Source organism: Helianthus annuus, unplaced genomic scaffold (genome assembly GCF_002127325.2).
Source record: "Helianthus annuus cultivar XRQ/B unplaced genomic scaffold, HanXRQr2.0-SUNRISE HanXRQChr00c005, whole genome shotgun sequence".
Classification (NCBI taxonomy): Eukaryota; Viridiplantae; Streptophyta; class Magnoliopsida; order Asterales; family Asteraceae; genus Helianthus; species Helianthus annuus.
Genome location: NW_023395521.1, coordinates 115,621 through 130,464, shown reverse-complemented (window position 1 = coordinate 130,464; position 14,844 = coordinate 115,621). Strand labels below are relative to the sequence as shown.

General features: G+C 43.7%; 1 long non-coding RNA gene across 2 annotated transcripts; it reads left to right on the top strand.

Annotated features, from left to right (window-relative positions):
* The first annotated feature begins 894 nt into the window (after window positions 1–894).
* LOC118489703 lies at window positions 895–3,063 on the top strand. 2 transcript variants are annotated; one of them, XR_004887694.1, is made up of 5 exons: window positions 895–1,353; window positions 1,835–1,977; window positions 2,401–2,547; window positions 2,622–2,705; window positions 2,831–3,063. It is a non-coding gene; the product is annotated as an uncharacterized LOC118489703 (long non-coding RNA). The 2 variants fall into 2 exon arrangements; XR_004887695.1 differs by having other exon boundaries at window positions 1,835–1,983.
* Window positions 3,064–14,844: the final 11,781 nt, after the last annotated feature.

Below are 14,844 nucleotides of genomic sequence, written 5' to 3'. Positions count from 1 at the left end.
TAGTGGTTAGTACAAGCACCAACTATGTAAAACCAAATTATGGTTTATATTTACATTTTGTAGTTCATTTACAAAAAATATGTAATATCCAATATTAGCATTTGTAAAGGATTCATTTGGACATGTATTAGCATTTGTCAATGCTTCGTATTCAAATTCTATGACATCACATTCAATATGAACATTTAGTTTTGGCTTTACTTGAAGGTTATTAGTGTCTGCCACAATGTCGTGGATTGTCCCTTTGTGCAATATTTACCCATTTGGAAAGAGGCTTAACCCGCCACAAAGGGTGTGATCGAGGTCGCCAATTATAAAAAAAACAAATAAAATAAATGGGACAAACGGGTCACACGAACACATTATGTTTAGCTAAATATGTTACTGGTTTGACCCGAAACTTACCGAACCCACAAAATAAAAACCATTGCTTATATAAGATTATGTGTTTACTGATAGTGTGATACCAATAGCATCTTTAAATTACAAATTATATAAAATGGGTATAAATAACTCAGTGGTAATGTTTGATAGGTGTTATAAACATATGGCATACATCCTCTTTATCTAAATAAAAGCAATCACCAATAAAGTATCACGAGCAGCTCAATTTTACTCCATAGTGCTTTTTTTCAAAAATATGACACTAGGTTACTATTGAACTTGCATTTTTCAATTTTGTGTCATAGGTTGATTTTAATTTATATTTTATCTTAATTGAGTATATTCAAATAAATCTATCTATATCTATCTATATATCTATATAAAAGCATCTCCTATGTCTATAAATGTAATTTCTATCCTATTTTTTAAGATGGCATTCCAAAAGCTAGAAGAAATTCCTATATTTTTACACTCTTTTTCCTTTATACCCTTATACAAACCAAAAGCCCCAGGTTTTCAATACACCTCAGTCCGATCAATCCCCTTACGCTTTCAGTACCATAAATTCTCAAGCACTTTGCCGGACCCTAATTCATCAATGAAAATTTTATTATAAGTAGGCCAAAAGTCCATAGTTATGAACGTGAATCTCTCAAATCCCCCTAATGGCGCTCTGGTTTAGTGGAGTTCAATACAGCCCGGTGGGTAGCGCATCCGGTGTTGGATTCAGATTCCAAATTCGATGAGTTAGATGTTCCGGTAGCGCATCCTGTTTTTGGATTCGTTTCTATGGCGAACAACGAACACCAACGCGGTGGTGTTCCAGTTAGTCGTACTTGACACGACAATGTGGCAATGGAAGATTTGGGGATTTAGGGTTCATGAAGAAAAAAGGTGAAATGATGCAGATGTAGATGAGACCTTGTTTGGATGAATTGAAAAGCTTTTTCTTCGAATGAACACTCCAAGGTTAGTGTTTATTCTTTGTTATTGTTTCGATTGTTACTATTTTAGATCTTATTTGGTTCGAAATTTTGAATATCTTGAGGTTTATAGTGCACCCGAAGTGATTGAGGGAAACCTATTATTTTAAATTGTCTAGATTACAGTTTAGGTTTTCATAACCAGCAGAAGTATATGGCTCATTTGAAATTTTGCAATTAAAATTTGTAGTATTTGTTAAATGGGTAATTAAATATGGACATTAGATACTCGTTTTCCAGTTGTATTTTACCTTTTCTTGGTAAAAAAAACATTGAGAATTAGTGATTTTGAACAAGTCGTGTTAATCCAAATGCCAAAAAACCATCATAATATCATGTTTTATTAAAGTCATTCTTTTGTGCAAAGTGTAGTATTGGTCTTTTGGTTTTCAAAATCGATAGCTTTTTTTAATGTTAATTAGTAGAGAGTGATAGTTATTGAATGTACGTTGTTTTTGTTTTGCAAGGATGAAGCATGGGGAGTTGGAAAACCGAGGCATAAGAGGGTTGCGAATTTTATCGGATATTGCTGTGATGGGGATGAAAGGCTGCTTGTTGCAGAGTATATGCCTAATGATACTTGGACGTCTGTTATCTTTTGCTGATTGAGGTAGAGGTGAATGGCGTCTAGCTAGCATTAATCCCCCCCCCCCCCCCCCGCATATGCAAAAAAGTTTTCATCTGATTACGCGGATGCAGGGTTGGGAAAACAATCAATATTACAGCAAGTCTTACTAATATCTCTAATGATTGTTGATGGGGGAATAGGAAGATTTTGTGGATCGATACTTTTTGAAAGGAGAAAACTTTCGTTCTAGTTTGGGAATTTCTCATAAACATGCACTTTCTTATTTTATTCTTGGAACTATGTAATGTTAGTCACTTTATATGGCTTTAATTTGATCAATGGGTATAGTCTTACCGTCTTAGCATATATATAATATATGGTCATATTTTTATTTATGCTTTCATAATTAGTTCGGACGTCTGATTGTGACTATATTTTAAGTAGACATTGATGATATGTACGCAGGCCCGTTCATATTGCCACCAACAAAGTATGTGCTAATAAAGTATGTTGAACAATATATACATGAGCAGTTCAAAGGTGATCTTCTGGACTATCTCAATGACTTCGGAATCAGTTTTATTCTATAGTTATGCAGATACATGATTCAAGGTTCTATTTTATGCCTACAAATGAAGCTTATTTATCTATTTTTCTGATTTTCTAAGTTAACTATTTGACGCCAGGTTTGGGAGAGTAGAAAGATGGAGCCGAATGGGCTTATGGTTACTCGCCAAGAGTCCAATCGCTGGTCAAATCTGTCTTGCAAGGTTGATTTGTTGATTATTAATTGTTAAAAAAAATGAACTGAAGGTTGATTTGAAGCATCTGATGGTTGGTTTTAGCACAGATCTTCATGTGGATAATCTTTATATACATTTTTCTGTATTTTTAGGTTTGGGTCTTATCAGGAACCCTGGAAACAAGGCCATTGCTTCAGTTTCGAAAAGGTTTAAGCTATAGTTCAGAAACAAGATTGCCCTGTCGGTCAACACTTGGGAGCGTCTTTTAGGCGAGCATGAATCGCCCATTGAAATAGCCTTGGTTGATGCTCGTAGTGACCAGATAGTGGATACCGGGCCTAAATCTGCTGCAAAACTGAAAATACTGGGATTTTGAGTTGGTGACGGTAACGGATGATGGTAGTTGGTCATACGAACACTTTCAAGAAAGCATTCTGAGCGAACAGGAAGGGAAACAACGAATGCTTCAAGGAAATACTTGTTGCAGCTAAACAAAGGCGTTTGTTATGTTCGTAACAAGATTTCTTTTACTCATAGTGCGGAACATACTAGAAATGGTCTGTACAGACATGTGATTTGATGAATGGAGTGGAAGTAGCAACGACGGAAGCATTTGTCATGACGAATGCTTCAACCCATTTGACTTTTAGTTATTCTTTTTTAGTCGTTTGATCTATAAAAGAATGAATATAACTAAACTGACCCACTGGTTAGTAAATTTTGTTTTTTTTTTAATTATGATGTGGCGGTAGTGAAAACTGATGCCAGAGGAAGCAGTGCGGTTAATATGTGAAACTGGTGGAGTTTTGGTGTTGGCTCATGCATGGCTTTGAAAAATCCAGTAGTTATTATCAGATGATTAAAAGAAGCTGGCTTGCATGGGTTAGATGTTTATAGAAGTTATGTTAAATAGTAGGTATGCACTTCTTCCGACCCATCAAAATCATCCCAGTTTGTTTATAACTGCTGATATGTTATGTCAATGATGGTATGCGCAACATTTAGTGACCTGGTGGACACATATGATCTTTTGAAGCTTGCTTGAAGAAACACTGAACTGATTAAGGATACTAATCAGTTTGGTTTATGTTCCTATCATACTGGTTAATCTTCTAATGAGTATTTGAGCTCCGACTTGATGTGTGATCCTGCAAAACAGAACACCGTTACTCGTTAAGAGGGGAATGTGGGGGTTTCCCTCTTAACCAGGCTTCCGGCGTGAGAATAAGCGACTGTTTTGAGAGTAATTAAGTGCTAAGAGTGAGAGTAGAGGGAATGGGATCCTTTAACCTGTGGAATGAGGTCTCTATTTATAGCCGGAGAGGTGTAAGAGGGATATGGGCTGATGGGCCTTGGGCCGGAAATGGGATAGCGTAGCGGATATGCTTCCTTGCCTTGCTGGTGCCGACCGTTTAGTGGCTTCTAGAAGCTCTTTGGTGCTCGCGCACCTTGATTGGAGCCACGTGTCATTGTTGTCGGCCCTGCTGTCTTTCTGCCATCAGCAGACAAGTGGAGATCGTGGGACAGTTGTCTCCGTCCCCTGATTGGTGCCACGTAGGCGTCCTTATGTACTTATCGTCAGGCGATCGTGGCGCACGAAATTGACCAGACCCTGCTGGACCGTTCATTGGCTCTTTTCACTGCCACTTGTACCTGTGTACTACTGGAGGTAGCCTTGCGCTTCCTCCTGTGTGGTTCTTGTTGGGCATGTAACTAACCCGCGCGTGGTTAGTATGCCCATGTGTTCCCTTATTTTATGCTAAGTGCTGCTATCTGGGTTTCTTGAGGATCGGACCTCGCGCGAGTTTCTCAGTAAGAGGTTTATTAAAATAAGGAGTATGGTCTCAAGCGCAACCACACGGGGGTTTGCACGGCTTTTTGGGACCATACCCCTTCAAGTCCCCCCCAGTCCAGTGCTGCACCATGCGCAACGCAAGTGGTTGGAGCTCTGGACTTAGAAAAATAAAAGAAGGGGAATGCTCTCTGGAATTTGGTTGGTGTGGCGCGTTGTAAAATTGTTTGTTTCCAACTGCGCAGCTTATCCAGGCAGGTTCCAAGTGGTTCCTTGGGTATCTGATCGGGCGCGAGGTGTTGCTGAGGTGATGTTAGCTTGCGCGGCCCTGGTAACTTTTCACTGAAGTTACTTGTAATTTATGGCGGGAAACTTCGAAATTTGAACTCTGTAAAGTTGGTGGAATAAGTCGTTGAGTGCGACGTTTGAGTTGACTCCTGGCACGGGCGTCATCATGTCGACTGCGACGGTTGCACTTCGTGTCAGGAGAGTGAGGCCCACGCGCGCGTCGGTAACTGTCACCCCTGCTTTTCCGCTTGACGTGGCAATCTCTCATTGGCTAGCCTAGCGGCGAATACGGCACGCTTACCCATCGCATTAAATGCGATGGGTATATATATCTGAAGAGATGTGAGACGGTTCTCACTTCTCTCTTCCTTGCTTTCTACTTTCCTCTCCTTTCTTTGAATCTTCAAGATTTCTTCAGATCTTCAAGTTTTCTTCAAAAATTCTTGTTACAATGACTGAAGAACACCATGAGGCTGTTTCTACCGAGGAGGGTCCGGTTCCTGTCCTCAAGTGGGATCTCGGCCTATTTGAACAATTTGTTCGAGGTTTCCGGTTCCCACCGGAGTGGGATGCTCGGTACCCGGCTCCGGGCCAGACCGCCGCCGACGCACCGCCGGGTTACATTACCCTATATGAAGACTTTTTCTTTCAGGGTAACTTTAGGTTACCGGCGACTAACTTTTCTGGGAAACATCTTGCACTTTTATAATTTTCACCTTTCCCAGATGAGCCCTCCTGGGATGGTTCGGGTTCGTCACTTCGAATTTCTGTGCCGATCTCATGGTATTGAGCCGACTGTCGAGAAGTTCCGGGCTTTTTATCAGTTGCAACGAACGATGGGGTTCTTCTCTTTTGCCAGCCGTGGTGCTGCAAAGAAGATCTTACTAAATCCTCCTAAGAGTTTTCACGACTGGAAACCCAAGTTTTTCTTCATTAGGGAGGAGGTGCTTCCGATTGCCATGCCGTTCAGGGACTGGACTGAGGCTGTTTTGAAGGAGGATCTTCCAATCCCCAAGCAGGCGCTGTGGTATCAACAATTAACTCCTACCCTTAATCGGGTGTTTGGGGAAAATGTGTTGGTAGCTGCGCAGATGAGTGACCGGTGGTCACCTGACAGCAAAGAGGTCCCTGTCTTGAAGATTGGCGATCAGGGTTAGTGACTTTCTTCCTCTCCTTTGATTTAAGTTTTCTTTTTCTTACATAATATATTCTGACTTGTAGATGCGCAACTATATCAAGCTGCCTTTGCCACTTTTGCTGGATCAATGGGCGTGCGCCCGTTGCGCGAGGACGAAGAGAGCTGGTATGAGCAGATCAGGGGCAACTTCATGTACCCTGTTGCTGATGCATTTGCCGCGCCGCCAATTGCAACAGAAGGTGCGCAATTCCCTAAACCTCGTCCTTTGCGCTCTGTGACTCCTGCTGGAAAAGAGGTTCTTTATCTTTCCAGCGAGGAGTCTGTAGGGTCTTCGAACGGCGAGCTAAGTTCGTGGTCTAATATATTTGCAGGTGTGTTGCGCGACCTGGGGATTGACCCAGAAGAGAAGAAGAAAAAACCCCTGAAGAAGAAGAAGACAGTTAAAACGGACTTGGAGGTGACCAGCAAGGGGGCTGGTAGTCGCGCAACCGCTGCTGCTGTTAAAGGTACTCTTCGCCTTCGACAGAGTGACTTAGACGATTATGTGATAATAAGTGACTCACTTGAAGGCTTGTCGCGCACAGCTGATATAAAGACTAGAGCGGGTAGCTCGAAAAGCTCTGGAAGCGCGGGTTCTCGTAACCCTGATGCTGGCGCGACTCCATCAGTTCATGAAGAAGAGGCAACCGAAGAAGAAGAGGATGTTGATGCCCGGTTGGTCAGCAGAAAGAGAGTGAGGAGCGAGACCACAACTGGTGTGGGCTCTGCCCCGGGTGTTGACGTGCTTCCCTTGGTTGGGAAGATGAGCAAACTGCGCTCTCTGTACAAGTTCTCTCCTGGTAAGCTCCTGATTTCTCAACCTTTAGTTATCTTCCTTAATTATTTGTTTTATTTCCGCAGAGATCAAGAAGAAGACCCCTGAGAAGGGTGTCAAGTTCACTGAGCCAGAGCCGAAGAGGCCGAAAATTACTATCAAGTCATCTCAGGCTGCTGGGGTTGGTACTGACAAGGAGAAAAATGTTGCTGAGCGGGATGCTGCAAAGGCTGTCGAGGCGCAGCGAAAGGCTGAGGAACGTCAGGAGGAAGAGAAAAGGAAGAAGGCTGAGGAAGATAGGAAGAGAAGGGCTGAGGAAGAGAGAAGGAAGGCCGAGGAGGAGAGAAGAAAAAAGGCTGAGGAGGAGGAGAGAGCCGAAGAGGCGAAGAAGAAGAGGGCCTTGGAGAAAGAGCAGGAGCAGAAACAGGCTATGGAACAACCTGTCAATGTTCAAGGGTTGGAGAGGAGGCAAGGGTCTGAAGTCGTCAAACCTACCCACCCTGCCCATGCTGAGGCCCATGACCGTTCAAAGATACATACTTCAAAGGGGTCGGGTCGGTATACCTCTAGTGGTGCGAGCTCTGGTGGGGCTGGTGGCTATAACCCAAACGTCATTGGGGCGAAGGACACCGTTGGTGATATATATTATAAGAGTTATACCGAGGAAGAACGCGGTGATGCCCCTCACCAAGCTCCCTGGAGTTTGAAGCAGAAGGACACATTTCAGGAATTCGGGCCTTGCCGTGATTGGTTCTTGAACTCGTTTACTCCTGGAGAGGTTAACCGGCAGAGGGCGAAGACCCATGAAATGTTGTATAGAACTTTCGTGCTTGGAGAAGCTAATGCTCGCGCCGCCAACCATCAGATTGTTCGCGAGTGGCGAACGATGGTTAGGGAGCGGGCAGACTGGGAGGGTTATCGCGAGCGGATGCTAAAGCGTATCGCTGAGTTTGAGAAGTCCAAGGCCATCTTCGATGAGGAGAAGGCCAAGTTTGATGCAGACAAGAAGGCCGAGGAATGGGGGCGCGAGGGCCTTAAGAATAAGCTTCAGGCTGCTGAGCAACAACTGGCCAAGGAGAAGGCCGAGTTCAAGCGTATCTGCGAGATGGATAATGAGCGCGCCTATGCGGCTCGTAATAAGATTGTTGATCTGGAAGCTAAAGTTGCTGAGTTGACCGCGAAAGTTGAAGATGCGCAGGCTGAGAAGGCTGCCAAGCAGCAGATGGAGGTTAGTTTACCACTTTACTTTTCCTTGCTATGTTGTTTATAAAATAGCTTAAATCTTGTCACTTTTCAGGCTGAGTTGGTTGAGACAAAGGTGAAATTATCCAGCAAGGATAAAGATCTCCATGCCAAGGATGTCGAGATCGCTGAGCTTAAACGTCGTCTGAATGATCAGATTGACAGATGCGAGTCCTTGGAGATCGACCTCGAGGCGGAGAGGGTTAAGGTTGCCACTGCTGAAGAGGCGCGTGCTGTCAGCGCTGCCGCTCTTAATGTGGCTCAGACCAACTACTCCGAGGCTCAAGGCATCGTTGACACGCTTGTGTCTGAGGCTGAATGGATGCGCACTCGTGGAGTAGTGCTGGTAAGTTTGTACTTGCATAGTTTTGCATGCCTGGTTTGCTAGCTGGTCCTAATATGCGGTTCCCGTGATAGGTTGCCAACTCCATCCTCAATGCTGGCGAGCTGGATCGCGCTGTAGCTGCTCTTACGGATTCTGCTCGCGCAGTGGGTCATCGAGGGGGCTATCTGGAATGTGCCCAACACGTTGAGGAGATGCTAGGACAAGAGTTTGATGTGAGCCATTGCTCGGTGACCGACCAGGCTAATGTTGCGCTTACGCGTGCTGAGGATGCTTATGACAACCTTACTATGCCTGTGATGGATTTGGTCATGGAAGCTTTAAAGAAAGACGACTGGTGTCAGCGTCTTAAGGCCATTCTTGATCCCCCAGTGACTGTGGAGTTATCGGATGAGGAGGAAACAGCCGGCGATGATGGTGGAAATGGCGATGGCGATGGAAATGATGGTGATGATGGAACTGATAATGATGGCGATGATGATGGAAATCAACATGAACTAGAATAGGTGTTGTCGATAGGCTTTGCGCCTTGTAATTTTTTGCATTTTGACTGTACAATGCTGCGTTGTTGCGCCTGTTTTATATGACATTAGTTATGTTTGTTCATTCCTGTTACAATTATTGCACTGTTGTCAAAAACTTAGGTTAAATTAGCTCGAATAAACGGAAGTCTCCTCAAGTAAAAAGGAACTGTCCGGTCTCGCATTGTGTTCGCGGAGGACCTTGGAGGCGGTCTTTTGATAATTTCTAAGTTGCTGGAGTGTTTTCGCGCTAATCAGAAGTTTAACATGCATTTGTAACGAAAGAAGTAATAGAAAACATGTCGTATGCTTTCATTAACTCGGAAATGGGCGCTTAGGCCAACATACATTAATTGCAAACGGCGTATAGCCAATCATAGAAACGTAAAAAGGCGCATGGCCGAAGTAAGCTACATATAGCATTTGCGCAGTTGTTGCGCATTCCATGTTCGCGGTAGGATGTAGCCATCTAGGGTGCGTAACTTGTAAGCCCCTTTGCCTAGCACTTCGTGGATCAGATATGGGCCTTCCCATTTAGGTGCTAACTTTCCTGGACGTTCCGCATTTGATGCTTCATTATCTCGGAAGACGTATTCTCCCGGAGTGAAGGTACAAATGCGGACTCTTGTGTTGTAGTACCTTTCCAGTTGGGTCTTGTACTTGTCTTCCCTGATTCGCGCGATTTCGCGCCTTTCTTCCAACAAGTCTAAGTCAAGACGTCTCTCCACTTCATTGTCGATTGTGTTGACCGCTGCTAATGTGACAACTCGAGTTTCTGACTTTCACTTTCGCATTAGATGCGCGTTGACTTTGACTGTTTAGTTGTTTGGATTGTGGACTTGAAATTGTACGCGTTGTGTTTTAATGAAACGTATTGTCGTTTTGCCTATATGTGATTACTTGCTGTGGTGGAAAATAATATTAGAATTATTATTAAAACACTTAGTCTAGATCACGAAACATGACATACAGATCGAAGGATCACGAAAGATAACCTTAGGTTCGAAGGATCTCGAAACATACCCTTCGAGCAAAGATAGGATCCTTCGACATCTTTCGGCCCGAAGGATCACGAAACATATCCTTCGACATCTTTCGGCCCAGTCTTTCTAATGGGCTTGGCCCATTCCTGTGAAACGATTTATAAACGTGAATGCATGTAAGTCGACAGTTAGTTTCAAAAAAAAAAACCCTAGCTCCTTTGTGTGTGTGTGCGACGGCAGACCCCCACATCCGAAGCCAAATCCCTTTTGTTGATCATTCTTAATTTCGGTTAGTGATTTACGTGTTTTGTTCTTGATTTCGACATACTTGGTTAATCTATTATGTAACTGCATGCGAAATACATGTTGATCTGGATTGATAGGATCGAATGCATAGTATTGAATGGGTTGAATGATATTAATTTGATCAGGATTCGAAAACAGATTAACATACCAATAGTGTTCGATTATGTGATACGTTATGCTAATCGACTGGATGATATACGTATATATGTTAGATAGTTGAACCGAATGATGATTATGTTTACATGACACATAGATGATGATTCGGATTGGTTGATGATTGATTCTGTAACCGTTAAATGATTTCTGGGAATGATAGTAACTGTCGTAGATGATCTTTGTGCCTTCTGTGTAACGTAACTGATGAAATGTGCTTGTTAATCGATAACATGATAAGATGGATTAGGGTTTTGTGGTAACTGTCTATGAATGAAAACTGTTGTGACCGAAAGATGCTTGTTAGTCGAAGCATAGTTGTTGTGACCGAAAGATACTTGTCCTTCGAACCATAGTAGTGTTGACCGAAGGATAGCTTTGACCGAACCATAGTAGTGTTGACCGAAGGATAGCTTTGACCGAACCATAGTAGTGTTGACCGAAGGATAGCTTTGACCGAAAGATGACATTGGTTCGAAACATAACATTCGGTCCGAATGATAACTGTGATAACTGTGTGTCGAAAGATAACAGTTGGATCGAAAGATATTAGGGATTATGAACATACTTTGAATGACGGAATATGTGCTTGATTTATTTGGCATGCCATGCTTGGTGATGAACGTTAACATTTGTATTCGTGCACACTAGCTGATGATTTAATGTGAAATAATACGTGTTGTGCCGATATGCAAACTGACTGTTATGTGAACATTAAATTGCATGCGTATCATTGTGAACATGAACTGATTTGTTATACGTGCATACGATAGGACGTGATTAATTACTTGTGAGTGCATAACCTAGCATACCGAGCAAACCAAGGTGAGTTCACACTCCTACTAAGGCATGGGATTCCCGGGTCGTGGGAATGGGTTAAAGGTTTCAATTGACTTATAACGTACAAACGTTTTTCCTAGACTATCACCTATCATGGTCCTCGGATGTCAGGATGGTTCCGTAGGTTGGGATAACACCTACGTGGTTCCGTAGGTTGGATAACACCTACGTGGTCATATGCCATTACTGCCTCGGATGTCAGGCACGCACGTAAAACCTACGTGTACGCATTACTTACTTCTATCCTCGGTACAAAGGATACGTACGTGAAACCCACGTACACTTCATACGCGCTACTGTTCTCGGACGAAGAACAGGGATAATATGAATAGTCTAGTGGTCACATAACATGGGAAGCCCCCACCTGTATAACTCACTATTGGCCCAGTAGAGCCACCCGTTACTTATTGTTACTCATTTACTTACTGTGAACTCGCTCAACTAGTTTGTTGATCATTCTGTTACATGCCTTGCAGATCGTTAGGTACTTGGAGCTTGCACTGGAGAAGCGGGTCGTTGTGGGCAAGGATCGTGGTTTCTACGTTGAACTATTATGACATTTAAAACTATTAACTATTGTTGGTTTATTTACTATGCTTCCGCTACACTTTGAAACTATGGTTATGTTTTGAACACCTATCGTATTGAATGGATAGTTTACATTTATTTTACTTAATATTAATTACATGCTCAATATGATTGGTGGCTTGGTCCTGGTCAGTCACGCTCCCAAGCGGTGATACTCCGCGTGTGGATTTTGGGGGTGTGACAGATTGGTATCAGAGCCATTGGTTATAGAGAACTTGGTTTTAATATGGGAAAAACGTTTTTATTAAAACCAGACTATAACCAGAACAGTGCTCTCAACGATCCACAACGACGCTTCACTCCACGTGCAAGACTCAACTTCCTAGGTAATAAGGTTTATGTTTATTGCCTACATTGCTAGAATTTGCATAGAACTTTGCTCGTAGTATGCTTACATTACTTTGCTCACAACTTGTCATTGCATGAGAATACTTATGTGCTTACACTCTTCTGTCATCGCACTATTCGCGAACCTTTCTCACTTATGTTGCCTTTGATGTGAAGATCAATGGCCGCACGAATTAACATGACTCAAGCCCAGCTAGAGGCTCTCATTGCTGCGGCAGTTGCAGCCGCTCAAGCAGGTAGTATACCCTGCAGTATAGACACTAGGATCTTTAGATCCTACATTAATTCTCGTATTTAACTTTGCCCTATTCGTACACAATAGGTCAACCCGCTCAGCAACAACCTGTGTGCACCTTCAAGAATTTCATGGATTGTCGTCCTAACACGTTCAGTGGCACGGAGGGAGCAGTTGGACTCCTCCACTGGTTTGAAAAGCTCGAGTCAGTTTTCGAGATGTGTGAATGCCCTGAGGCTCGCAGGGTGAAGTTCGCTACTGGCACACTTGAAGGGATTGCGCTCACTTGGTGGAACGCACAAGTGCAGATCTTAGGGTTGGCAGCTGCTAACGCCACACCCTGGAATGATTTCAAAGAACTGATCAAGAGGGAATACTGCACTAGAGAAGACATTCACAAGTTGGAGGACGAGTTGTATAACTTGAAGATGGTTGGTTCGGAAATCGAAGCTTACACCAAGAGATCAAATGAGTTGGCTGTGTTATGTCCAACTATGGTGGACCCTCCATACAAGCGAATTGAGTTGTATCTCAAAGGTTTGGCACCAGAAATACAGAGCCACGTTACCTCGGCTAACCTCAACAACATCCAGGAAATCCAGCGTCTCGCTCATCGCATCACCGATCAGGCAGTGGAACAGAATAAACTGCCTAAGCGTGTCAGTGCTACTGCTACCGCTACTGCTTCTACTACACTTGCTACTCCCAGTGAAAGTAAGAGAAAATGGGATGGGGATTCTAGCAAGGGATCAGCTTCAGTGCAGTCGCAAGCTCAACAGCGAAAGACAGACAGTTACCAGAGTCCAAGTCAGCAGTCATCAGGTAGCCACAGGCAGGGTGGATATCGAGGAAACCTTCCAAAGTGCAACAACTGCAACAACTGCAACAAACACCACAACGGTCAGTGTAACAAGGGCCGTTGTCAAAGATGCCTCAAGATGGGTCACGAGGCCAAAGACTGTAGAAGCCCTCGTCCTGCGAATCAGGATCAGCAGCAGCCACCAGCACAGCAGAATCAGCGACAGGGCAACAAGGGGTGCTATAATTGTGGTGCTGAAGGTCACATCAAGAGACACTGCCCTCAACTAAACAGGAACCAGAACAACAACAACAATCAGGGCAACGGGAACAATAACAACAATAACGGGGGAAACAACAACAACAATGGCAACGAAGCTCGGGGTCGTGCTTTTGTGCTAGGTCGGGGTGACGCAGTGAATGATCCCAATGTGGTTATGGGTAAGTTTCTTCTCGACGATATTTATGTTACTGTCTTATTTGATTCGGGTGCTGATACAAGCTATATGTCATTGAAAATGAGTAAATTATTAAAACGTACACCAACACCCCTAGACACCAAACATGTCGTAGAACTAGCCAATGGTAAAAGTGTAGAGGCCGCTCATGTAGTCAAGGGTTGTAGCATTGTTTTAGCGGGTCAGACTTTCTCGATTGATCTCATACCCATAGTTTTGGGTAGTTTCGACGTCGTCATCGGTATGGATTGGTTATCCCAACATCACGCGGAGATCTTATGCAAAGAAAAAGTTATTCGTATTCCTCGCTCCAGTCAAGAACCTCTCGAAGTACAAGGTGACAAGAGTGGTGCTGTGGTTGGCATCATCTCTTTCTTAAAGGCGCAGAAATGTTTACGAAAGGGACATACTGCCATTCTGGCACTTGTCACTGACGCATCAGCAAAGGAAAAGAAGCTGGAGGATATACCAGTTGTGCGTGATTTTCCTCAAGTGTTTCCTGAAGATTTACCTGGTTTACCTCCTCATCGTCAAGTCGAGTTTCAGATTGAGTTAGCTCCTGGAGCAGCACCAATAGCCCGCGCACCGTATCGTTTAGCTCCAACCGAACTGGAAGAACTGTCAAAGCAGCTACAAGAGCTCTTGGAAAAGGGCTTTATTCGTCCAAGCTCTTCGCCTTGGGGAGCTCCAGTGTTATTTGTGAAGAAGAAAGACGGTACGTTCAGGATGTGCATCGACTACCGCGAACTCAATAAGGTGACGGTGAAGAACCGTTATCCTCTTCCGCGCATAGATGACCTATTCGACCAGTTGCAAGGGTCGTGTTACTATTCCAAGATTGATTTAAGGTCAGGGTATCATCAGCTGAGAGTCCGGGATGAGGACGTCTCCAAAACCGCTTTCAGAACTCGCTACGGTCATTACGAGTTTCTTGTCATGCCATTCGGGCTTACGAACGCGCCTGCAGTCTTCATGGATCTTATGAACAGGGTGTGCAAACCCTATCTCGACAAGTTCGTCATTGTTTTCATCGACGACATTTTGATTTACTCCAAGAGTCAGGAGGAGCACGAGCAGCACTTACGTCTTATCTTGGAACTTCTTCGAAAAGAGCAACTGTACGCAAAGTTTTCAAAATGCGACTTCTGGCTTCGTGAAGTCCACTTTTTAGGTCATGTGGTAAACAAGGATGGGATTCATGTTGATCCATCCAAGGTTGATTCGATCAGAAACTGGCCAGCACCACGTACACCGACAGAAATACGCCAATTCTTGGGTTTGGCGGGTTACTACAGGCGATTTATTAAAGACTTCTCAAA